The sequence below is a fragment of the Phoca vitulina genome, unplaced genomic scaffold (genome assembly GCF_004348235.1).
Source record: "Phoca vitulina isolate PV1807 unplaced genomic scaffold, GSC_HSeal_1.0 scaffold11, whole genome shotgun sequence".
Classification (NCBI taxonomy): Eukaryota; Metazoa; Chordata; class Mammalia; order Carnivora; family Phocidae; genus Phoca; species Phoca vitulina.
The window spans coordinates 22,566,734-22,593,636 of record NW_022589714.1 but is presented as its reverse complement, the minus strand read 5'-3'; the positions used below and the strand labels follow the sequence as shown (position 1 = coordinate 22,593,636).

The following is a 26,903-nucleotide window of genomic DNA, read 5'->3' as shown; positions in this document are numbered from 1 at the left end:
TTTCTTTCTTTCTTTCTTTCTTTCTTTCTTTCTTTCTTTCTTTCTTTTTCTTCTTTCTTTCTTTCTTTTCTTTCTTTCTTTCCTTCCTCAGTTTATCCTAATAATAAATATTATAAGACATTAGTGTTGTTGTAATAACAACAATAAAATGAATAGCATATACTTGAGGGCTGAACAATAAGCAAACAACAAGAGAACTCTTATTAAAGGCTGTAAGGATGGCAACTTGTATTATGCATCAGTGAAACATTTGCTAAAACTGTCACTTGTGGTATCTGGGAAAGCAGAAAACATCCCAATGAGCTTGTAGTGTTAGGCCATAAAGTTGGAGAAACAACAAGTTAGGAAAGCCAGTTGGTAATGATTGTGTTTGTAATGGTGTTACAAGAAAGAGATGAGAAAGAAAGGTATTGACTGATTTTTAAACAGGAATATCATGGAATAGTTTAGAATTTTAGGGATGTGTAATGTCGGACAAAGAAACTTTTAACTGCAAACAGTAGAAGATAAAATTGGGAAATTATTTAACCAAATAAAGTCACTTAAAATTCAGATCCACAATAGAGATAAAATCAAGGGGGTGTCTGTCACACTCACTGTTAAAACTACTGAGTAGGTTAGTTGAATAAATGGCTTAGTGAAAAGGGAATGGTGGTGAGGCTGTTCTCTAGAAGCCTGGAGGGCTCAAGGTACCAAAAACAGAATCAAAAGGTAAGTCATACTATTAAAAGAAGAGTAGGTATGATAACTAGAACTTACTGGAATCACAAAAAAGACTTAAATCTTTAAGGAGGTTGTTCCCTTAAGTGATCCATTTCTCTAAACTAAAAGAGATTGTGACTCTTGAGATTTATAGTGATCCCAATTATCTGAGGATGTGAAAAAGGCTTTAAAAACAAACTATACAACCTTCACAGAAAGCAAAAATCCAAAATTTCTTCTTTTGATGTCATAAAAAAAAAATTAATGGAAAACTAGGGAACCGGAAGAGGTCAAACCCAAGGAGCATAGAGAGCAAGGTATTAGGTTGCTAATTCCCAGAAGTAGAATCAAGGTCTACTTAAGGAACCCACATCAGCTCCAGTTTAAGCGCCCCTCATAACTTCTACACAACTGGATTTCAGAATTGCTACTGACCAATGACCTTGTATCTCCTTTCCTTCTCATATCTGAATGTTCATTGTGGTTATCCTGATTCTGCTTCACCACTCAATATTTGGCAGGAAAGGGTATAATTGACCCCCAGATCAAGAGGTATCACATTCAGACTTCATATACAGACCAGAGTCACTAACTAGAGTTCCTGAACTTTAGTTAGATAGTAAGACTGTTGGAACTTTGCAATCTCTTCCTGGGAAGGCAGGATAAAATATACAGTTATACCTCATGGAACATCTTCCCCATTAACATGTTCTTGAAAGAATATCTCTCTGCTTTTTTATATCCAAAATATATAAGATTTATATACTTCTCAATATAGTTTTTGACTAATATGTATCTGGAAAAAACTTCAAAAATGCAATAATACAGCATAATTTTAACAAAAAATAATATATGGGGAAAAGTCTCAAGGTGTACAACAAATTCAGTTGATGGAACTTCTAAATTATATGCATATATTCTGAAAACATGTACATTAACAACAAAGGAGATGCCATTCTGAGATGAAATGCATCACAGTGTCATACCCAGTTGAAATATTCTCTGTGATTTTGTGCTTGTATTGCACATCTCTGCACATTATTTTTCATAATAACTATAGTATTTATCTAGTGGAGTAAAACAACCTCCCCCCCAAAAAAAAATGAAGAAAATTCTACAGAAGTTTGCAAAGCTATTGAGAAACACTAGATCAACAGAAGAAAAATGTTACTGAATAAAAAACAATTGTTTTTCAACAAGTATAGAAATTGGTAGTTCGGAAACAAAGTTTTGAGCAGTGTGCACACTAACACTGTAGCTCATAATTATACTTAAGTGCATTTTTGAAGTAGTATATTTGTTGTTAATGTTTGATGTATGATTCATTTTAAATTTGCACATTTAAGTTATCAAGAAATAGACTGCTGGTGCTTTCATGCATGACCTCTAATTTACAGGAACAAATCACTGTGATGAACTGGAGATCCCTATAAAAAGGAGAGTGAAACAAATATTGGTGACATTAAAGAGAGATGTGGACATTATTAATATTGTTGGCGAATATCATCTTTTCCTACCCCCATTCTGGGCACAGGGTATGACTGCTTTTCCTGATTCCCTCTGGAGGGTGGGGCTATGTGGTGAGTTCCAGTTAGTGAGGAGTGGAGAAAAGTACATCATTTTTGGACAAAACACTTAATTCCTCTGTGATATACTCTATTTTCCTCTTTCCCTATGATACTATGACTATAGTGTTGTAGCTTGGTCCTGAGTGGGTACGGCAAATACTCTGGAATAGTGGCCCCAGCCAAACTGTAATAGAGAAATGACCCTTTCTTATTTCACACATTTGAGATTTTCGGACTGCTTATTTCTGCAACATAACCTAGTCTGCAGAGGCTAATAATAGCCTCAGACCTATTCTTCCAGTTTTTTTGGGTGATGGGGAGATAAGCTTTACTTTCAAAATATATTTCAAATATTTCAAAATATTCTGAATGAACTCTACCATTCATTTCCATCTTTATTATGAATGAATAAGTACAAATATTATCATTTCTGGTATGATTTCCTATAATGGAATTGTAACTGATTTCTCTTTTATTCTTGTTCTCTACCCCTCACAGCCACTCTACATAGAGTGAAATTTTATTGATGTTAGAAGTTCTAATATGTGGTTGTGCCTTTGAGTATGGAAGTAGAAAGTAAAATTTACTAGTAAAGCGTTCAAGGAACAGTGAGGCCAAAGTTTGTAAAGTCCATCATGTGGATGTTGGGAATTTCCAGGCATAAAATAGAATAATGGATGAAAACAAAAGTTATGATTAAGTGAATGGCTAAAATCAGTAAATACTTGCAATGTGGCAGATACTATTCAATTCTCACAACATGGGGACTATCCGTACTTTATATATGAAGAAATGTAGTCATAAAAAAAGATTATGGCAAGCAACACGTCCTAGGTCACAGAACCATTATGTGATGGGTAGAAAGGATGGGACTCAAACTCATTTTAAGGCCTCAATACCTAACTCCTCCGACCTCCACTAAAGAAACAAACACAAAACACCCTGAAATTCCATAGGCAGCAAAAATAAAAAGGGGGCACGATGACCTGTAAGTCAATCATAAAGAGGTTATGAAAGTGCCTGCCACAATGCTGAATATAAAACACATATGTACTTTGTACTTACTTCTCTTGCTTTATAGATACAAGCTTTTCTCTGCTCATTCACCAATAGGCAGATGGATGTTCTTAATTTCCAGCTGGCAAATTAATGCATTCTGGAAGTATAAATAATAGAATAAAATTAAAAATCATTGTCTCCTAATTTTTTTCAGTTGTATTGAAGGGCTTCTTTGGTACAGGTCAGTATATTATTGTTTATATTCAATCATATTCCAGATTTTATTTTATGCTGCAAGTTGGCATATCAAAAGCCAGTCTCAGATTCCATTGAAAAGTCAGTGTTGCTGTTTGTGTCATTTTTGAGGAAGGAATATGCATTCTGAGCAGAGTGGTAGATATATATTAAATTATTTATTAATTACTTGTTACGTTGTCCAGTGACTATAAGGATATAATATATGTCATCTGGTAAATTACATTTTTTTTTCTAGAGTAGAAACATAGAACTGAAGAAGTAAAAATATCTTGAGATCTACTTCAACTTCCACATTCTATAGGTGAAGAAATTGAGTCCTAAATAAGTTAAATAATTTGCCTGGAGTTTTAGAGCAGAGTCAGAAATAGGGATAAGTTTAAACCATAACTGAGGGTCCCTAAGTCCATGTTCCATACACCTAATAATTAATAAAATGAAAACATCAATGTTACACAGAAAAGTCTAAGTATGGAAATGCATTAAATGCATAATAGCAAATGAGAGGCCAAAAGATCTGCTAGCTTAAAAATATGATATAATGTATTTTTCTTCCAAACTATAATATAACTATTACATTGTTATAGTTATGTTTTTTTCTCTGAACTATCCATGATAACCCTTATTTTTCTTATTTTTGTATGTCCATTCCTTTATCACTGAGATCTTTCAATAATTCACATCTGAGTTCACATTCCTCTCCTTATTTGTCTCATCAGGGTTAAGGTACAAAGGCAACATTTTACCTTCCTGCAATGTGTTATATTTTATTATGTAATTGTATTAAAAAGATACTTAAAAAAAAAAAGAGGAAAAAAAAAGAAAAAGCTGAATATACCTAACAGAATGAATTTTATGCCCAATCTGTATCATATACTTGTGAATACCAGGCAGTTTTCAAAACCATTTTCATTTCATTTCATTACTTCACTTAATTTTCCCACAAATATGTAGAGGTAAGCAAGATAAATTTTATTATCTTTGATGAGAAAACTTGGCATTATAAGGTTAAGTAATTTGTCCAAGGTCCACATTAAGTGGTGGAGTGAATGTGAAGCTCTCCCCAGAGCTTACTGAGATTGTCATACTCAATATATAGTAGCTACTTGGAACATAGGCTATACAATAGATAATTACCACCCCCCAAAAAAGCCACACACAGGTCCTTTTTCCATTCTTTAAACTTCTATAGAACAACAACAGACAACAAAGAATATATTTCAAACAATAGACAATGTACCAAAATTGAAATGGAGATTGGTAGGATAGTGAAGCAATTAGACAGCAAACCATTTTAGAACAATGTTCTCTTAGTTGTTAAATCCCAGAGGAAAGTAAATAATCTCATGACAGAATATAGAGAACAAAAAAGCTAAAAACTTAGTTAATAAAATAAGGTGATATGAGAAATTACCACATTTAAAATCACTTGTCAGTAGAAGGAAGAGTAGAAAAAGGAGGAAAAGAAGAATCATATTAAGGGAAGTTGCAGCTAGAATTTCCTAATTTGGAAAAATAAGAGAAGTTATTCAGGGAAGTTTGAAAGGGTCATCACTTTCCCTTTCTTTTCCTTCTTTCCTTCCTTCTTTTCTTCTCTTCTCTTTTCATTTTTCTTTCTTGTTTCTATTTTAATTCCAGTTAGTTAACATACAGCGTATATTAGCTTTAAGGGTACAATATTGTAATTCAACAATTCTATACATTACTCGGTGCTCATCACAACAAGTGCACTCTTAATCCCCATCACTTATTTAACCCATCCCTCTATTCCTCTCCCCTCCAGTAATTATCAGTTTGCTCTCTATAATTAAGAGTCTATTTCTTAGTTCGTCTCATGAAGAGCCATTTATAAAGGATAGAACAACCTGTGTATGTTTGTTTATTCACTCAAAAAACATTCATTCAAGTCTTCCATATAGTGAGTATGGATTAGCTAAATGCATCTCTCTTTTTTCCCAAGGCCCCAATAAAAGTCTGGCAAAGTAATAACAGTAACATGAAAACTCAAAGAATTGTGACAACAGCAATTGAGACATTTCAACACATTCTTAGAAGATCTAAAGTGAGTGTAGAGGGTGGTAACCATTTAACAGGGCCAAAGATGATGACACCTGGGATTCTTCAGAGCGCAACACTAATGGACCATGAAACTCTCTGAACCAGGAAGCAATAGTTGCATTGGAAAGCAGGGGATGAAACAGGATTCTGAAAACACAGAATCGGTTTTGTTCCTCAGGACTCTTATCCTTATCACAAGTGTAGAGATTCACTTGTTTTTGAGATCAACGTTTTATTAGCTAAACAGATATGAAGCAGAGGTTTCAGACTTGAGTACACAAGTAGAGCTGAGAATGAGACAAAAGGCTAAAACCAGGGAGGTTTAACGAAAATTGTTTTGTCTTGCTCACTTTCTTCTTTTCACTCATCATCTGTCCATATTAATATGTCTTGTGGAAGAATCTGATCTCCTGCCTCTAAACTAGCAAGTATTCTTCCCTTACTTGTACTTCGATATTTTTTGTCTGTGTAATAAATGAGAGAAATAACAAATGGAGCAGTAATGAACCTTCAAAATTGGCAGCATAACTTTAAGAAACTCCTTCAAAGCCTTCCATAAAAAAAAAGAGCAAAACAAAACAAAAATCCTAACAGTGATTGACATAATAAACATTCTACAAATGAAAATAAGTGTAAGATCAAATGGTAAAATAGTACATTGCTATTTATAGAATAATTATTTTCCCCATTCCATTGTATTTTAAATATATGAACCCAAATGTCATATTGGGAAGAAATGTTAATGAAATCTCAGCAGTTGAAGCAGTAATGAAAGGGCTTCAACACTCAGGAATCCCCTAAAATTATATTCGATTATATTTGTATTTTCATAGTGATAGCTTTCATAAGAGCATCCCTAAATAAATTTCAAGAATTCCTGGATAAGAATTAGTGTTTTTTTTTAGAAAGATTTTAATAACACAGGATATTTATGAACTATGTATATGGTTCCAATTGCCATTAAAGGCAAGATCAGCTACTTTTGTGTCTGTCTGAAAGTATTTTACTGCATTGTCATTCCCAAGGGATATTTTCAAGACATATGCAATTCAATATTGAGAGTTTTGTTGTTGTTTTCCTATTTTTTTGTTTCAGCATGTTCAGAATATGATTTCTCTGCTTTCTAGTTTTCATCCCCTGCTTTCCAATGCAACTGAAACTAGAACTGAAAGTTCTAGTTTTTCTAGTCCTGTATGACTCCTAGATATGGAGTAACATATCTAGTTTCTAGTTCTGATGCTATTGACAAGTCACCTTTCAATTTAATATTTTCCTTTGTGCTATTAAAAAGATAATAAGACTTTTCATTGTGCATTTAAGAGCTACCGTTTCATTATGATGCTCCAAGTTATGGATTTATTTAAATTTTTTTTAACATTTTATTTATATATTTTACAGAGAGAGAGAGAGCACAAGCAGGGGGAGCAGAAGAGGGAGAGAGAGAAGCAGGCTCCCCGAGGAGCAGGGAGCCTGATGCGGGACTCGATCCCAGAACCCCGGGATCATGACCTGAGCCGAAGGCAGACGCTTAACCAATTGAGCCACCCAGGTGCACCCAAATTTCTTTTTCTTAAAATTACTTATAAACCTTGGTTATGTGGATGTGTCGCTGAACATTTCTGTAAATTATCAGCAGTAATCCTTTCAAATATTATCTCTGACCCATTCTTTCTCTTCTCTCCTTCTGGGACTTCAATTTAAATCATGTTCTATTTTCTCACTCTGTCCTCTCTATTTTTTTTATCCTTTTTTGTACTTTCCATCTTTTTCTCTGCCATGCCTATGGTGGTTTTTCACTGTGTAAACTTGGTTGAACTAGAAATACGCGTCCAACGTATGCCTCCCTGTAGACCTCCCAGTTGTAGCCGACTGAAAGATGAATCGTACACGATTCGGGAGGTAGAAAGAAGCAACAGCTGTCACCTCTGTTGGTTGTTGTGGCTGTAAGCTGTGAGAAACAGAAGCAGCAACTCTCCAAGAAAGAGATTCAACATTGACCACACTTTCCCCTCACTCTCCATTCACAGTTGTCTTCCGTTGGCTTTTTGGCGTTGTTGACCAACAAGGACCTCAGGCCCACCCAGATGCATTAACAGCACCCTGCTACAGACTTCCCAGGGCTCCCTCACTGACTCATCTGGCAGTCAGCCAGAGCTAGTTTCAGAGACGCTCTGGCAAGTTCTGATGTGTCCTCCTGTGCCAGTGTTTCAGAGAGGAGGCTGTTCTGTTGGTGTTATTGTTGTTGCTTTTCTTAATCTTCTACCTTACCCATTCTGACCCTTACTTACCCAGTGTGTTCCATACTTGTGTAGTTTTACTGGGATAACAAATATCCTATTCTCTACTCATAGTGGTTCTGCTTCCCTAACTGAACCCTCACTGTCCCGGGCACTATTTTTCTTCACTCTCTGTAACTTCATTAACTTTCCTTTCTGCTGTATGTAATTTACTATACGGTCTACTCTTTTTTTTTTTTTACATTTTACTTATTAAATTTTTGAGATCTATATATTCTTTACATCCTTTTTCACATCAGGAATGTCACTCTTTCATATCTTCCTGTTCTTGTAGATATACTCAACTTTTGTTTTTGATTTAAATCTTTAACCAAAGACACTTAATTTTTGCTGCCCTGACCTTTTGGGTTCTAATGGCCATTCTGGCCTCAGCTGGGTCCTGTATGAACTCCTAGATATGGAGTAACATCATGAAAAGAGCACAAACTTTAGAGTCTGACTCAACTGGGCTAGAATTCAAGCTCTGCCCAGTGCTGTTCACCTGAGAGCTTGGAATATTTTCTAAACAATAAATAAGTTCTAGTCTGTCTTATCCCACTAAAATGTAAACTCCTTAAGGAAGATATGATTGATTATTTCATCTACCACTGAATTTATAGTGCCTAGAAGAGTTCTGAGCATCTAGCATGTGCTTGATAAGCATTTGTTCAATAAATAAATGACCCAGAAAGGATAGAGCTATTTTGTCCTCTGTATCTGATAATTCCAAGAGGACATATTTCTGGGTTTGTTTCTTTTGTTGCTTCGATTTTTGTTGGTTCATGCTTTTAGTGTGCTTTTCCTTTGTGGACCTGGCTATCTTTGATGTGCTAAACATTGCACTTTAAATATTACATGTAGGGATAACTTGAGGACTATGATAAAAGAGGACCTTTCTCTAAAGAGAATTTCTGATTGCTTTAGTCCATCATTAGGGACATTACCTGTCCTCAGCCACATTAAACACTCTTGAATGCTTCAGGTTACCTAAAGGATTCAGGCTTTTAAAACTAGACCTTAACTCAGCAAGGAGGTCAGTCCTTTTCTTGTTTACCTTTTCCCTGAAGGTATATTCCTTAGTGTAACTTATTGTGGGACATTTTCCTGTTAGATGTCTTCCTTCATATAGTCTGGGCTTTGTTTTATATTCCATATGCATAGATTTGTCAAAATAAATGTTCACATTTTCTGCATTCAATAAGAACTTCTCTTGGTTCCAGTTTTTCCTTCAATTTTAGCCTAGTAATTGCTTCTTTCCTCATTAGATCGTCAGTGTTTTCAAGACTTTTTTCAACATACACTTTGTCCATAATTTTAGAAATTTTGAGTAGGAAGGGTGGTCCTTATAACCTGACCTGCTATTATGGGAAACACTGAGTCTACAGAAGATATCTGCAAGAAAAACTTAGATTATAAATATTGACATCACTTGCAAGACTCAATATTTTTTACAGATTTCCTGTTATTCTAAAGAGAGGATTTTTTGAAGACCATAGCATAAGTTATATCCTGAAAATGTGCCCAATCTTAAAAAATAAACACATATATATGTAAAAACACACATGTACATACACACACACATATGCACAGCCTCATATATAATAATCAAAGCTAAAAAGAAGCTGATTACTAGGAATTATGAACTTTCTTGTTTACTTTTCACTAAACATACAATTATCATCATATATTTAAGTGATAAATAAAAAAGAAATGATTTTATAAGTTAAAACTGATGCCAGGAGATATAAGGATCATATGCTAGTTTTCGGCAAATACTTATTTGATCCATGAAAAATTTATAAATATACAAAAAACTCTATTTGTGATTCCCTCAAAGTAATACCCCATTCTTTTGTTCATACTATTGATGCGTTCACTCCTTTCTCCTAATTGGAACTATTTAGTTTATCATTGTGAGATTCCAAGAATTCAGGATAAAGGAATGGTTGTTCTTACTCCATTGTTAATAGCTTTGATGTAATGCTGCATTTGAGCCCCATATAATTTCTATCATTAGTGAGAATAAGACAAAAGTAGTGAACCAAAACACCTGCAGATTACAACAGGTAGAAGATAACATGTATTAGTTTACATAGAAAAATGAAGAAAGTCAAAAGGGTTGAAAATATGAAAAAAATCTCATTAAAAAAGTAATTCTAAAATGAAGAGTAATTGCATAAAATATCAGTTAAATATACAGTACTAACTCAAGAATTATTTACAACTAGCGTTAATTATATAGAAGTGAATCCATTTGCCAGAAATAGCATGTTTGTGTTTTCAGTGTTTCATCTGAATATTTTTATGACCTACATAAGTTTCTCTGAATGAAGTGAAGGCAATATTTTATCTGATTATTTTCAGTATTACCTGAGTATTCTCATTGACTGCATAATTTTCTCTGAACGATCAAAGTCAAAATATAGAGGAAAGACTCATTGACTGTGTATATATATTCATACATATATATGCATACAGATATATATGATATCATAATAATATGCACAGAAAACATAGCCTTTTGTTATAAATTTATAAGATGAATAAGGGCACAAATACAGTTTCTTCCACTCACCACACAAATGATGCCTTTGATGCTTGAAGGATGTAAGTCTATATTCATAACAAAGGCTCAGCCTCACAACTAAACTAAAATCTAAGCTTAAAGAGATCAACACTATTTAGCATGCCAGGCTAGTTTACAGCAGAACAGTCAGATATTTATTTCACTTTGATCCTAGACCTGAAATGTATTATAGATCCTAAGTGAGTTGGAAATACTGTAGGGATTATTGCAGAGTACTTTGTGTGGCTTTACTGTCATTATGTTAAAGGTGAACAGGATCCTCTGTTTCACCACTGACATGGACAGGCAAATATGAATGAAAAATCACTGTTCCTCTGTTCCTGCGTTTTTAGACAATTTTTGTTGAAATCCAAATTTATACAAGTTTGAGGAGAGTATTTCTTCTGGGGAAACCAAGTATATAATAGTCCAGGCTGAGGCTAGGTATAGAGCAAAGACAGCTCTGCATGCTGAGAGCCCCTCATGTCCTCTCATATTTGCCTGCCATTCTTACTTATTGTTTCATTTATTTTTTTAAGATTTTAGATCTCTAAAATAGTGCTTTAAAAATGCAAATATAATGCCTAAATGGGGGTGTCACTGACTTCATTATCATTCATTAACACCTTAGCAGGAATCATTTTATCACATTAGTTTGCTTCAGAGAGTTGAGCCAGAAGGAAATGGGACTCAGTTCAGATATGTTTTGAAAATGAGAATGCTGGGCAGCACTATAACAGAGTTCTCAACAAATTTAAATAAACTTTTTATTTAATATGTCTGAGTGACTACGAAAATATGGCAAAAATTATTGAGAATTCAACAATATTTTAAAGCTAGCAACTGCAAATTGTATTGGAGAGAGCCACTCCTGACAGGATGGAAATAGGAGAAACCAATCATTTTCCAAGGAAAGGCTTTGCATGCTTTTACCTAAAGGAACTGTTTTAAATTATATCAGTTAAAAAAAAAAAAAAAAGCAAAATGGACTAAAATATATTTGCTATTTGCTTTTTTTTTTTTTTATGTTATTGCCAGAAAATGCAGGCTTTTAAGTAAGACTGGGTTATTTCTATAGAATAGAGGAACTTAATTTTCTTTGGAGACAATGATTATAAAACTAGTATTTCTGTGCATACGTATATGACACTAACTTCCATTATCTTCCCATATCACATTTCCTGAGTCTCAAATCTATATTTAATTTTATTCTATCTCCATTTGTATGTCCTATAGATATTTCACACTTAAACTTTCAAAAGTAGAATTCATCACTTCCACTCTCCGGTCTCAAACCTACTCATTTGTTGCAGATATAAATGAAAGCTATGATAACCACTAGAGGATACAAGTCAGAAACTTGGAAGTCTTTTTTTCTTTCCTTTTCTCATCAGGTCTTTGCTTTCTAATTCACTCTTGAATCTATCCACCTTTCTCCTTTCCTGTAAAAACTACCAAAGTTCAGGCTCTACTGATACCCAGTTGGGAATGCAGTTGCAGCCCTTTAACCAATCTCTTTAAACATACTCTTAGTTCTCCAAGGTCTATTCTCCATGTTTTATATAAAGAGTAGCTATGGGACAATAAGATATCATTTTTACTTTACTAAGAGTTATATATAAGGAAAAAACAGTTCATTATATCATCATCTAAACATTCTCTGTACTCACAAAATTTAAAAAAAGGGAGGAAATGTGAGATAATGCAAACCACAAAAATATATCAAATGTAAACTGAAAACCTCCCTTGAGCCACTTCTCTCAGTTTTTCTCCATAAATAGGTATCAAATTTTGACATACTATTATCTCATTGTTTTATAATTTCCTGTTTATTTCTAATTGTCTGTGGTATCCAGCTTCTAAAACGGCTCCTGATGATCCCAGCTTCCTAGTATTCACTCTGTATGCTCTCTTTGAGTGTGGGCTTTACCTAGTGACTTGCTTTTAATGCACAGAGTACAGTAAAAATGATGGCGAGCCACTTTAGAGATTAAGATATAAAGGGCCATGAGTTCTGTCTTGCTAGTACACTCTCTCTGGTTCTTTCGTTTGCTTACTCTACAAAAGCCTTCTGTAGAAACCAACATGTGAAGGAATTGAATGAGGGCAGTTTCTGGCCATCAGCCAGTGAAGAGCTAAGGCCTCAATCCAAAAGTCCATAAGGAACTGAATCCTGCAAGCCAGAACATGAATAAACTTGAAGCAGAACCTTGTCCAATTGAGCCTGGACTACAGTCTTGTAAAAGACTTTTAGACAGGATATCCACCTAAGCCAGACCTGGATCCCTGACCTAAAAAGTTACAAAATAATAAATCCTATTGTTAAAATCACTGTGGGTCGGGATAATTTGTTATGCAGCAATAAATAACTAATACATATTGAAAACTCCTATAGAGAAAAAAAAAAATCTTCCTTTACACTAAATTCTTAGCACCCACCTTATTTGGATGAAATTAGGCAAAACAGATAACTTGTTCTCTTGATATACATAGAATTCAAAGAAGGAGAAGCAAAACCTATAATTAAAATAGCTATTAAACATTTGTGACTTGAACTAAAGAGAACTGGAATGATTTGAGGAAAAATAAATAAATAAGTCATTGTAAAAATTTGATTCATGTGAAATGGAAGAAACAATTTTGCAATATTTTCTGCTCACTAAAGTGTGCAGATCCTACTGAATTTTATATATATATATATATATACATATATATAATGTCATCTAGATTTTAAGAGCAGGAAGGACTCATATATATATATGTATGTATATATATATATTGCTCACTGAACACCAATATTGAGTTGTAGATGCAAAAGTAGTTTTATACTTGACTCTGGAAATTGTATGGCTTGGGAAAGAGAGGGAAAATAGTTAGTTATTGAAGCAATTTGGGTGGAAATGTACTGAAGATAGAGAGGATAAAGAATGGAAGATAGGAAAAAGAGAAAGATAATTTCCTAGAGAAGCATAATGGGAGTGATATTAGATGGTTTGTTCATATCATTTTCCTAATATTTTGAAGTTTTTTTTTAATGTGTGTACAATTCACAGAATGGCCTGATTCCACTTCTGAGTGGTTAGTACAAATATAGACAGCACCTGTTCAATCGAGAGACGATTAATAAGCTTAAATAATTCAGCAGGAGGTGGAGCTCTGAGCTAGAGGTCACCGCACAAAGAGAACCTCAGAAACTTAAAGACATCCTAGGAAGAATATTGGACTTTTCCCTAATAGTGTAGTAAAACTTTGAGTTAATGTCATCTAGATTTTAAGAGCAGGAAGGACTCAGATATCAGTTACATATATTAACATGAGCCTTGTTAAGTAAATCATAAGACTGTACTGATGATAAATCCCTACATTTTAAATCATTCAAGACTACCAAAATAGTAGAGACCACTATAAGTATTTCCAACAAGAGGACTTTTAATTTGTTCACACAGATGATAGAGAAGCTGAAAATTAAACAACAGAAAGCCACTACCAATCGCAATTAGGAAGGATAAAATGAAGAGGAGATTTAACTTAAGCCATTGGTCAGTGTTAACATATATCTCCAAGGGAGGAGCAAGATAGCGGAGGAGTAGGAGACCTAAATTTCGTCTGGTTCCAGGAATTCAGCAAGATAGGAATCAAACCATTCTGAACACCTACGAATGCAACAGGTGATCGAAGAAGAGAATAGCAGCAACTCTGAACAAAAAAGCAACCACTTTCTGGAAGGTCTTTTCTGATTTATTTTCTGGGGTCATTGTTACCCTGTTAGCATTTTGTTCTCATTCATATATTCTCCTCTGGACAAAATGGTAAGACGGAAAAAATCACCTAAAAAAAAAGAACAAGAGGCAGTACCGACTGCCAGGGACCTAATCAATATGGACATTAGTAAGATGTCGGAACTAGAGTTCAGAATGACGATTTTAAAGACAGTAGCTGGGCTTGAAAAAAACATGGAAGATATTAGAGAAACCCTTTCTGGAGAAATAAAAGAACTAAAATCTAACCAAGTCAAAATCAAAAAGGCTATTAATGAGGTGCAATCAAAAATGGAGGCTCTAACTGCTAGGATAAATGAGGCAGAAGAGGGAATTAGTGATATAGAACACCAAATGATGGAAAATAAAAAGAAGCTGAGAAAAAGAGAGATAAACAACTACTGGATCACGAGGGCAGAATGCAAGAGTTAAGTGATACCGTAAGATGAAACAATATTAGAATAATTGGGATCCCAGAAGAAGAAGAGAGAGAGGGGCAGAAGGTATAATGGAGCAAATTATAGCAGAGAAGTTCCCTAATTTGGGGAAGGAAACAGGCATCAAAATCCAGGAGGCACAGAGAACCCCCCTCAAAATCAATAAAAATAGGTCAACACCCCGACATCTAATAGTAAAACTTACGAGTCTCAGAGACAAGAGAAAATCCTGAAAGCACCTCGGGAGAAGAGATCTGTAACCTACAATGGTAGAAACATTAGACTGGCAACAGACCTATCCACAGAGACCTGGCAGGCCAGAAAGGACTGGCAGGATATATTCAGAGCACTAAATGAGAAAAATATGCAGCCAAGAATACTATATCCAGCTAGGCTGTCATTGAAAATAGAAGGAGAGATAAAAAGCTTCCAGGACAAACAAAAACTAAAGGAATTTGCAAACACAAAACCAGCCCTACAAGAAATACTGAAAGGGGTCCTCTAAGTAAAGAGAGAGCTTAAAAGTAACATAGACCAGAAAGGAACACAGACAATATACAGTAACAGTCACCTTACAGGCAATACAATGGCACTAAATTCATATCTTTCAATAGTTACCCTGAATGTAAATGGGCTAAATGCCCCAATCAAAAGACACAAGCTATCAGATTGGATAAAAAAAAAAAAAAAAAAAAACAAGACCCATCAATATGCTGTCTTCAAGAGACTCATTTTAGACCCAAAGACACCCCCAAATTGAATGTGAGGGGGTGGAAAACCATTTACCATGCTAACGGACACCAAAAGAAAGCTGGGGTGGCAATCCTTATATCAGACAAATTAGATTTTAAACCAAAGACTATAATAAGAGATAAGGAAGGACACTATATCCTACTTAAAGGGTCTATCCAACAAGATGATCTAACAATTGTAAATATCTATGCCCCTAACATGGGAGCAGCCAATTATATAAGCCAATTAATAACAAAAGCAAAGAAACACATCGACAACAATACAATAATAGTGGGGGACTTTAACACCCCCCTTACTGAAATGCACAGATCATCTAAGCAAAAGATCAACAAGGAAATAAAGACTTTAAATGACATACTGGACCAAATGGACTTCACAGATATATTCAGAACATTCCATCCCAAAGCAATGGAATACACATTCTTCTCTAGTGCCCATGGAACATTCTCCAGAATACATCATATCCTAGGTCCCAAATCAGGTCTCAACTGGTACCAAAAGATTGGGATCATTCCCTGCATATTTTCAGACCACAATGCTTTGAAACTAGAACTCAATCACAAGAGGAAAGTTGGAAAGAACTCAAATACATGGAGGCTAAAGAGCACCCTACTAAAGAATGAATGGGTCAACCAGGAAGTTAAAGAAGAATTAAAAACATTCATGGAAACCAATGAAAATGACAACACAACTGTTCAAAATCTTTGGGATGCAGCAAAGGCAGTCCTAAGAGGAAAATATATAGCCATACAATCCTTTCTCAAGAAACAAGAAAGGTCTCAAATATACAACCTAACCCTACCCCTAAAGGAGCTGGAGAAAGAACAGCAAATAAAGCCTAAACCCAGCAGGAGAAGAGAAATAATAAAGATCAGAGCAGAAATCAATGAAATAGAAACCAAAAGAACAGTAGAACAGATCAATGAAACTAGGAGCTGGTTCTTTGAAAGAATTAACAAGATTGATAAACCCCTGGCCACACTTATCAAAAAGAAAAGAGAAATGACCCAAAAAAATAAAATCACGAATGAAAGAGGAGAGATCACAACTAATACTAAAGAAATACAAACAATTATAAGAACATATTATGAGCAACTATATATCAGCAAATTAGATAATCTGGAAGAAATGGATGTATTCTTAGAGATGTATCAACTACCAAAACTGAACCAGGAAGAAATAGAAAACCTGAACAGACCTATAACCACTAAGGAAATTGAAGCAGTCATCAAAAATCTCCCAAAACACAAAAGCCCAGGGCCAGATGGCTTCCCAGGGAAATTCTACCAAACATTTAAAGAAGAATTAATACCTATTCTTCTGAAACTGTTCCAAAAAATAGAAACGGAAGGAAAACTTCCAAACTCGTTTTATGAGGTCACCATTACCTTGATCCCCAAACCAGACAAAGACCCCATCAAAAAGGAGAATTACAGACCAATATCCTTGATGAACATGGATGCAAAAATTCTCACCAAAATACTAGCCAATAGGATCCAACAGTACATTAAAAGGATATTCACCATGACCAAGTGGGATTTATCCCTGGGCTGCAAGGTTGATTCAACATCGGCAAATCAATCCATGTGATACAATACATTAATAAAAGAAAGAACAAGAACTATATGATTCTCTTAATAAATGCAGAAAAAGCATTTGACAAAGTAAAGCATCCTTTCTTGATCAAAACTCTACAAAGCATAGGGATAGAGGGTACATACCCCAATATCATAAAAGCCATCTATGAAAAACACACAGCGAATATCATTCTCTGTGGGGAAAAACTGAGAGCTTTCCCCCTAAGGTCAGGAACATGGCAGGATGTCCACTATCACCACTGCTATTCAATATAGTATTAGAAGTCCTAGCCACAGCAATCAGAGAACAAAAAGAAATAAAAGGCATCGGAATTAGCAAAGAAGAAGTCAAACTCTCACTCTTTGCAGATGATATGATACTTTATGTGGAAAACCCAAAAGACTCCACCCCAAAACTGCTAGAACTCATGTAGGAATTCAGTAAAGTGGCAGGATATAAAATCAAAGCACAGAAATCAGTGGCATTCGTATACACCAACAAGACAGAAGAAAGAGAAATTAAGGAGTCGATCCCATTTACAATTGCACCCAAAACCATAAGATACCTAGGAATAAATCTAACCAAAAAGGCAAAGAATCTGTAAACAGAAAACTATAAAATACTCATGAAAGAAACTGAGGAAGACACAAGGAAATGGAAAAACATTCCATGCTCATGGGTTGGAAGAACAAATAGTGTGTAGATGTCAATGCTACCTAGAGCAATCTACACATTTAATGCAATCTCTATCAAAATACCATCCACTTTTTTCAAAGAAATGGAACAAATAATCCTAAAATTTGTATGGAACCAGAAAAGACCCCGAATAGCCAGAGGAATGTTGAAAAAGAAAAGCAAAGCTGGTGGCATCACAATTCCCGACTTCAAGCTCTACTACAAAGCTGTCATCATCAAGACAGTATGGTACTGGCACAAAAACAATCACATAGATCAATGAAACAGAAGAGAGAGCCCAGAAATGGACCCTCAACTCTATGGTCAACTAATCTTTGACAAAGCAGGAAAGAATGTCCAATGGAAAAAAGACAGTCTTTTCAACAAATGGTGTTGGGAAAATTGGACAGCCACATGCAGAAGAATGAAACTGGACCATTTCCTTACACCACACACAAAAATAGACACAAAATGGTTGAAAGACCTAAATGTGAGACAGGAGTCCTTCAAAATCCTAAAGGAGAACACAGCCAGCAACCTCTTCAACCTCAGCCGCAGCAACTTCTTCCTAGAAACATCGCAAAAGGTAAGGGAAGCAAGGGCAAAAATGAACTATTGGGACTTCATCAAGATAAGAAGCTTTTGCACAGCAAAAGAAACAGTCAACAAAACCAAAGGACTCTAAAACTAATGATGTAATGTATGGGGATTAACATAACAATAAAAAAATTTAAATTAAAAAAAAAAAAAAACAAAGGACAACCGACAGAATGGGAGAAGATATATGCAAATGACATATCAAATAAAGGGCTAGTATCCAAAATTTATAAAGAACTTATTAAACTCAACACCCAAAGAACAAATGATCCAATCAAGAAATGGGCAGAAGACATGAACAGACATTTTTCCAAAGAAGACATCCAAATGGCCAACAGACACATGGAGAAGTGCTCAACATCACTCAGCATCAGGGAAATCCAAATCAAAACTTCAGTGGGATACCACCTCACACCTAAAATTAACAAGTCAGGAAATGACAGATGTTGGCGGGGATGTGGAGAAAGGGGAACCCTCCTACACTGTTGGTGGGAATGCAAGCTGGTGTAGCCACTCTGGAAAACAGTGTGGAGGTTCTTCAAAAAGTTGAAAATAGAGCTATCCTATGACCCAGCAATTGCACTACTGGGTATTTACCCCAAAGATACAAATGTAGGGATCCAAAGGGGGACGTGCACCCTGATGTTTATAGCAGGAATGTCCACAATAGCCAAACTGTGAAAAGAGCCAAGATGTCCATCGACAGATGAATGGATAAAGAAGATGTGGTATATATATACAATGGAATATTATGCAGCCATCAAAAAGAATAAAATCTTGCCATTTGCAACGACGTGGATGGCACTGGAGGGTATTATGCTGAGCGAAATAAGTCAATCAGAGAAAGACATGTATCATATGACCTCACTGATATGAGGAATTCTTAATCTCAGGAAACAAAATGAGTGTTGCTGGAGTGGTGGGGGGTGGGATGGGATGGGGTGGATGGGTGATAGACATTGGGGAGGGTATGTGCTATGATGAGCGCTGTGAATTGTGTAAGACTGTTGAATCACAGACCTGTACCTCTGAAACAAATAATACATTATATGTTAAAAAAAAAAAAAAAAAAAAGAAGAAGAAGAAGATAGCAGGAAGGGAAAAATGAAGGGGGGGAATTCAGAGGGGGAGACGAACCATGAGAGACGATGGACTCTGAGAAACAAACTGAGGGTTCTAGAGGGGAGGGGGGTGGGGGATGGGTTAGCTTGGTGATGGGTATTAAAGAGGGCACGTACTGAATGGAGTAACGGGTGTTATACGCAAACAGTGAATCATGGAACACTACATCAAAAACTAATGATGTAATGTATGGTGATTAACATAACATAATAAAAAAAAAAAAAACTATAATGTGAACATATCCTGAAGGAGCTGAAGATGTTGGACACTGCTCAATGCAAAGAGGAAGGTATGTGGGTGGGTATCCTATATTTTTTATTTCTTTCATTCTTTCCTATCTGTGTTTTCCATTGTTCCAAACCACCAGAACCAGATGACTGGGTTGCCTGGGAAATACAGAATTAGCACTCCTCTCAAATAGAGCAGAGTAGGGGAAAAACAAAGAACAAATCAAGTACATCCAGGTTGGACATAATTTATACATAAGGAGGATATGTCACTAAAAAACTTCCAGAAAAAAAGTGAATCTAAAAGTATGAATTAGCAATTAAGATAAAATTGCCACCAAACAATTTCTCCCAGCAGTAGCTGTGATATACACTGATTTCAGAGTTCACTTAGGATGCCAGCTCTTTTAAGGAAATTACATTTGGAGAGCCATTTAATTCTATGTAAATACCCACTTCATCTCATATCCCAACTGCATTGCTATATCCCTAATCTTTAATCTGATTCTGGAGCAGCCTAACTTTTAAATTTAACTTAATTGTATGAATCTTCCAGATATAAAGCAACCCAGTATTGAACTTCATTGTTGACTTGGCCTTCCCATTCCAAGATCTGTTCATGCTCAGCACTATATATCAGAGACAGGTGAACAGAGTCAGATTTTTGAGGTAGATGAAGACTGGTGAATTTAAAACTTCCTATCCCTTGTTCTAAACATCTTGCTAAGGAATAACTAACTACAATTATATTAAGTGCTTTGGTAAAGTTAAAAAGCAAAAACAAAAACAACCCCACTTCCACCTCCTCATCTTTTCTGTAAGGACTAGGAAGATAACTTCCGGTGTAAAGACAGAACTGTACCTTCCTCCTTCACATTTGAGGTCAATATAGTCACTACAATCTAAGAGTTTTCATCTTCATTTTCCACGATGGATATCTGACAATTCCTCACACTTAAGAAAAACAAGTTTCACTGGTATTAAAGTCACAAGATGATTAGAAATATTTCTATTTATTTTTGTTTTTAACATTCCACTAAAATACAAGTTAGTAATAAGTTGACAGGACAGCCATTTGACTTTATTAGCTTCATTACTTATTATTTCTCAAAATAATTTCTTTATAATGTAGAAGTTTCTATAACAAAGGCAGCATGAAAATTCTTTCAGCTGGGAACAGGCTATGAATTGATGGTATGTGTGTGAGTTTGTTTTATTTTTTTTTTACCTTCTGTCATAGTTACATGTATATCTGAGTTTCAGTGATTGGATTATTTTATTAGAATAAATACAATTTTATTTATGGCATCCTTTATGAGAAAAAACTACAGCTCTTGGGTTTGGATATTATTTTTTTGGATATTATTTTTTGAAAACCCAAAGTTTTCCCTAATGATTAAATAGGTTATGATTTTATTTACTCTTGGGTAAAAAATATTTTCCTGAATTTGAGGTAATGACTTCCTAGTTTTAGACTTGCCACCACAGGCTTGAATTCAGTTTTCCTCACAACTGATAGATATCAGAAAATCTATCAAAATGTTAAGGATTCTGAGCTCCAAAGTATTGGATGTTAAAAAGTTATAGGGCATCTCTGTACCAGGTGATAGGCCATTAGAAAGGCCACCCAATTCTGTTCTTGCAAGTGCTGTTCATTAAATTGAGTCAAAAAATGCTCAATAAAAGGAAAAAAATAAATAAAGCCATTCCTGATAAAAGTAGATCACCAAAGGGAATGATTTAGGACCACAGCACTGAGAGACACAAAATAGTCTCAGGGACCAACTCACTAAGTGTACAGTATAGCACTATGGCTATTTGTTTTGAAAAGAAATTATAAGTCAAGGAAACTTCCATACATATACCTATGTCCAAATTAAAATATGCTTGTCCAAACTGATAGAGCAGGGATTAAATATTTCCACTCCCAGGAAATGATTTCCTCTCTCTCTCTGTCTCTATCTTTTTTTTCCCAGCCCACCTGGCTGCAATTCCTTTCACTCTTGGTCCATCAAGATCCTAATGTTTTTATAGCTAATTTAAATCTGTCTTGACTTCCCTAATTTATAGCCTCACAGTCATCAATCTGCTGAGAAATTTGAAAATATTCTTTTAGATCTGTGTTTTAAAGAAGGAAGTAAGTTGTGTGGATAACTATTTTTTTTTCCTCTGTCACATCCAACATATATTCAGTTTTCTATGTGTTTTTGAGGATTATAAAAATAAAGCAAACTTTGTTTTCAACAGTCAGCATCTATTGTGCAGAAGTGCTCTTTGGTAAACAGAAGCTTCCTGAAATCAAACTTGGTAACATTCAGACATTCAGCACACTATGAGGTAAAAAATAATAAAATATCAGAAAGGGAAGTGTTGAAATTTAAGACCAGGTATCCCACTTTAAGTCCTTGCCTGTGGTGATCCCAGTGATTGAAGTTGTGAACTTGGATTTCCATTAAAATTAAGAACAAAACAAAACAAAACAAAAAAAACTTACTAAGTTGTTGAAGAATTTTATTACTGGTGTAACTATACTGTTTCTGGAAATTTTAGAAATATCTGAGATGCTAGAGATAAAAGGTTATAATGAGAACTAGAAATGATCATTTCCTTGAATTTATATACCATGAAAAATATTTCACCATCTTTTCAGCTACTATTTTTTTTTTGTTTTTTGTTTTTTACTACTAATGTAATGTCCACAGGATTTTTCTTATAAACATTTTTGCTAATTCATTATTCTGTGTGCTCTGGTCCATTACTATGCAACAAAATATATATATATATATTTCCTTTGTTTTTTTTTAGTTAATGAAATAATGCACACAGGTTATTATTAATCAAATTAATATAGCCAAAATATTCAAATTTTATAGGATGTAAGGGTTTTTCAGGACCCCATCCCAGAGAATGAAGGTTGTTTGAATTTTGAGGAATTTCTGTGAATTGGCCACCCACACAAATAGGTATCTCCTATAATTGTGGATAGGACTATCCACATAATTTGCAGGGCCTGCTACAAAATGAAAATGTGAAGCCTCTTGTTAAAAACATTTTCAGACATTTAAGATGGTACCAGCAAAGCATGAAACCAAGAGTGGGAACTTTCTAAGCTAGGAGTCCTATAAAATTGCACAGGTCACAGGCCAATGGAGCTGGCCCTATGTGTGGACAGTTAGAATTATGAAATAATACTCCTGTTTATTTGGTAACTTTCCGATCTTCTGTTTTAAATATTTATCCGTAAACTATTTTCTATTTTTTATTATCCCATCTATTATCTTTTCTTTTGAACTTTTCTGTTTCTTCTCCCCCCTTTTTTTTTCCTCCAAAGCCTTAAGTGAATGAAATGTGAAGAGAGGGTAGTTCAGAGTTGTAGTATATAGTCATAACTAAGGAATGGAAAAGTCCTCCATGGCTTTGTTTTCTCCACTTTAATTTTTAATTTACCTAACTCTATGTACTTTTATGAAGTTTCTCCATAGAGAGATTTCAAACAATTGAACATCTACAGGCAGATTTTATATATGTGTGTGTGTGTGTGTGTGTGTGTGTGTGTGTGTGTGTGTGTCTGTATATATAGGCGTTGAATTTCAAATTTGGAAAAAGAATCGTGTTTTCTTTTAATGTTGAGGGATGTACACATACCCACATACATGTATATATATATGATTATATACTTTTAATTTCCTATTATGGTGGAATATAAGAAATACAAAAATAAACAATGTTTATAGAAAATCGACATATTGATTTTCTGATACTGCAGTTGCCTTGATTTCTTGATAATTATTTCTTTTTGCATGTGAAGCTTTGTAAACCTTTAATTGAACTTTGGAACTCAAAAGTCAACTAGAAAGAACATTAGGACTCATAGTGCCCCTATTTATTGCTTTGTATGCAACACACTGCTCTGGTCTAATTGCTTTAATTCTCTACTATCAAGTACTAGTGTGATGATAATTACAATGATAATGATGAGGGTGGAAGAGATATTTAATAACATGAAATTGTACCTTGAAACAAGCTGACAGTAAATACAGTCCACGGAGCATAAATGCTAAATACTTGAAAGGACTCACATTCTGTTAATGGGTAGTCTTTTACTTGATGTTTGGCTGAAGCTCCTAAATACCTTTCAAAATGTATTCTGAAAGGGCTTATAATGGAAAGACTGTCTGCCTTACCAAAGAAATGACTAGATCCTTTTCCAGACCTAGGAAATATATCTCTATTCCCAAGAGCTACACTTATTTAGGTATGTATGACCACCATACATAGAGTGTAAGATACTAAATGATTAAACCAATTGACATTTTTTGAGAACTTTTTCCCAGGCTCTATCAAAAACACTTTAAAAGGGTTTTTTTGGGGGTGGGGGGCAGCGGTGCCTGGGTGGTGCAGTCAGTTAAGGGTCCAACTCTTGGTTTCAGCTCAGGTCTTGATCTCAGGGTCCTGGGATGGAGCCCTGACTCGGGCTCTGTGCTCACCATGGAGTCTGCTTGAGATTCTCTTTTTCCCTCCCCCCCCCAACTCTCTCTCTGTCTCAAATAAATCTTTAAAATTTTGTTTTGTTCAGTGTTTTGCTTTTGCTTTATTTTCTACTACACCCCTTGGAGAAAATGGTCATAATTATACTTACAATGAAGGAACTGAGGCTTAAAGAAGTTACATAAAATTTAAAAAAGTAAATTTACACAAGATGTTAAAATATTTTTGTAGCACTTTATAATTTACAACGTTTCTTCCTATTTAACCTGCTATAATAAATACCTCTTTGGCAGTCACTCTTATATTCTAATAATAACACAATTTTTGATAAGGTATTCTCCTTGCCATCATGAAGCTTACACTTCAGTGGAAAGAGAAAAAAATTATAGTATGTACTATATTTCTATAATTGACATGTAAATAAGTTGCTATCAGAGAATAAAGGAGGGTAAGGCAAACCAGGATGGTTTCATAAGGGAAATGCCATTTGTATCACTTCTTCCAGGCAATATTAGCATTATACAAGAAAAGGAAGGAAGGTGGTAAAGTTTGTGTATGCACAAGAAATAACAGAGTGTTGGGGTGACTGGGTGCCAGTAGTTAAGCGTCTGCCTTCAGCTCAGGTCATGATCCCAGGGTCCTGAGATCGAGCCCTGTGTTGGGCTCCCTACTCAGTGGGAAACCTGTTTCTCCCTCTCCCACTCCCCCTCTTGTGTTCTCTCTCTCGCTGTCTCTCTCTCTCTGTCAAAATAAATAAATAAAATCTTAAAAAACAAAAAGCTGTTATAAGCCTCTAAAATTAAAAAAAAAAAGAAATAATAGAGTGTAGTTTGGTTAAAGACTTGAATACAAACAAATGAAAGTGGGAACTGAACCTGGAAAATGTTAATTATGTGTATTAGGCAAATTTATAAAGGCCTTTAATTCCTAGTTATGTATATGGGATCTCTCTGTAGTAATGGTGAATGGAGGCATAGTAAAAGCTAGGATAGGCAAAAAGGACATTACTTAAAAGGCAAAAGCTAAGTACCAGAAATAAAGCAGTACTGTACAGTGTAGTATTGTGTATAAATTACATGCTGGAAGGCATATTAATTTTAGTTTTTAGAGCATCTATAAGTTTCACGCTGGTTTTTTTAAGAGTATGTCTATGTCCCAGTATCTAAAGGACAGCTAGAAATTTGGAGATGATGCTTAGGAGAAAAAACAGTTCTAAAAGTATAAGACACAGTAGTTATCCTCTTAGAAATGATTGCTAAAGCCATGGATTAGAAGACACCATAGAAAAATAATAGAATGCCATCGGTTTTACCTCTATTTAGTAAACAGGAAGAATATTAGCAAAATTAAGAGTAGTCAAGGAGTAGAAGCAAAAGATAAAAAAAGAAAGGACAAAATAGCAAATCCCACAAAAAACATCTTGGATGTCAGACTCACACCTATGGGACATTCTAGCTGATTGGTCAAAGTAGACAAAAAGATAGTTTTTAAATGTATCTGCCATGGTTTGGATCCTGGTCCAAAAGCAAGTTGAACCCACATAGATACATGATGAGTAGATATACGATGAGCAAAGCCAGGTTCCTTATATATTTTAACTAAAGAGTGTATATAAAACTAATAACAATGGAAGAACCAGAGAATGGTCACCTTCACCAAAAGTTCGGGCCCAAATGTTATGGCTGAAGGTTTACTTTGTCTACAAGAAGAAAGGCGGGGACTGAGATATAACTAGTTTCTAAGGATTCATGGAGTGCTATGGGAATGAAGGCAGTAGAAAGAAAGAAGAAAATCAGTCCTGGGTCTAAAACACCGAGGACATTTTAGACAATGCATTTTTCAAGCTGTGAATATTTTAGTATGCTAGCTGAGTGAAACAAACATTGTGGAAAGTATAAGAGAAGAATTTCTGAAGAACATCTGAGAGGAGTTTGGAAGGAAAAAAAATTACTTTGACAGAAAAAAAAAGAAGATAACAATGTGAATAAAACCTAATATGTACCACCACAAATATGCTAGGGAGGATAATGGGCACAGATAGATTTCTCCCTTCCTTCCTTCCTTCTTTCTTTCTCTCTCTCTCTCTTTTTTTAGAGAGAGAGAAAATGACAGTGAGTGACCTGAGTTGAAATCAAGAGATCAAGAGTCGATGCTTAACCAATTGAGCCACCCATGCGCCCTGGGGCAGAGATAGATTTTCTTGGTTCAATATGAAGCTTACTTACAAGTTATTTAACCATAGGCAAGTTATTTACCCTTCATTTACTCATGAGTAAATAGGTAGAAGAATAATTTGTTGTTCAAATTATTTGTTTCAGAAAGAGTAAACAGGGAACCTATTAATAATTATGATGTAATAACAGATACATAACTTAGACAAACTAGGGCATCTAGTCACCCTATTTAGTAGGCAAACTATTGAAGTTAAGAAGATTTGTGTTTGCTGTTTCCTCTCTTCAGTATTTTCAGTGTTCTTTTTATCCCAATAGGTAGCTCAAAGTCTGTGATAAGGTGCAGCATAACTGTTCTCTCTGTATTCTGCCCACCAAAAAATGAGCTCCTAATACTCTAGGCTAACCTTTTCTGTAATCAAACCTATCCAGTTTCCTCCTTCAGGATTGTGACCTCAGCCATCAGCTTTTTATTTGTTTTTCTTCAAAGAGGGGTTAATAATATAAAATAACTCAATCTAATAGTTCTATGGTTATCCTTCAATTATAACTAAACACACAAGTCATAATGTCTTAAATCCAAAGATCTAAAAATCTATAGGAAGAAGTTAAGGTATGAGAACTGGATGATAAGGAAGAAATCTTGTTTGTGCTGGAGGATGTCCTTAAATCC

The 26,903-nt window shown here is 34.9% G+C and overlaps 1 protein-coding gene across 1 annotated transcript in view; it reads right to left on the bottom strand.

Moving 5' to 3' along the window:
• The window catches only part of LOC116635504 (protein eyes shut homolog), a 370,431-nt gene that overhangs the window by 293,132 nt on the left and 50,396 nt on the right, over window positions 1-26,903 (bottom strand). The window contains exon 2 of the mRNA XM_032409551.1: window positions 3,336-3,426. The gene's annotated coding sequence lies outside the window, so the exon portion shown is untranslated. The remainder of the gene's footprint in view (window positions 1-3,335; window positions 3,427-26,903) is intronic.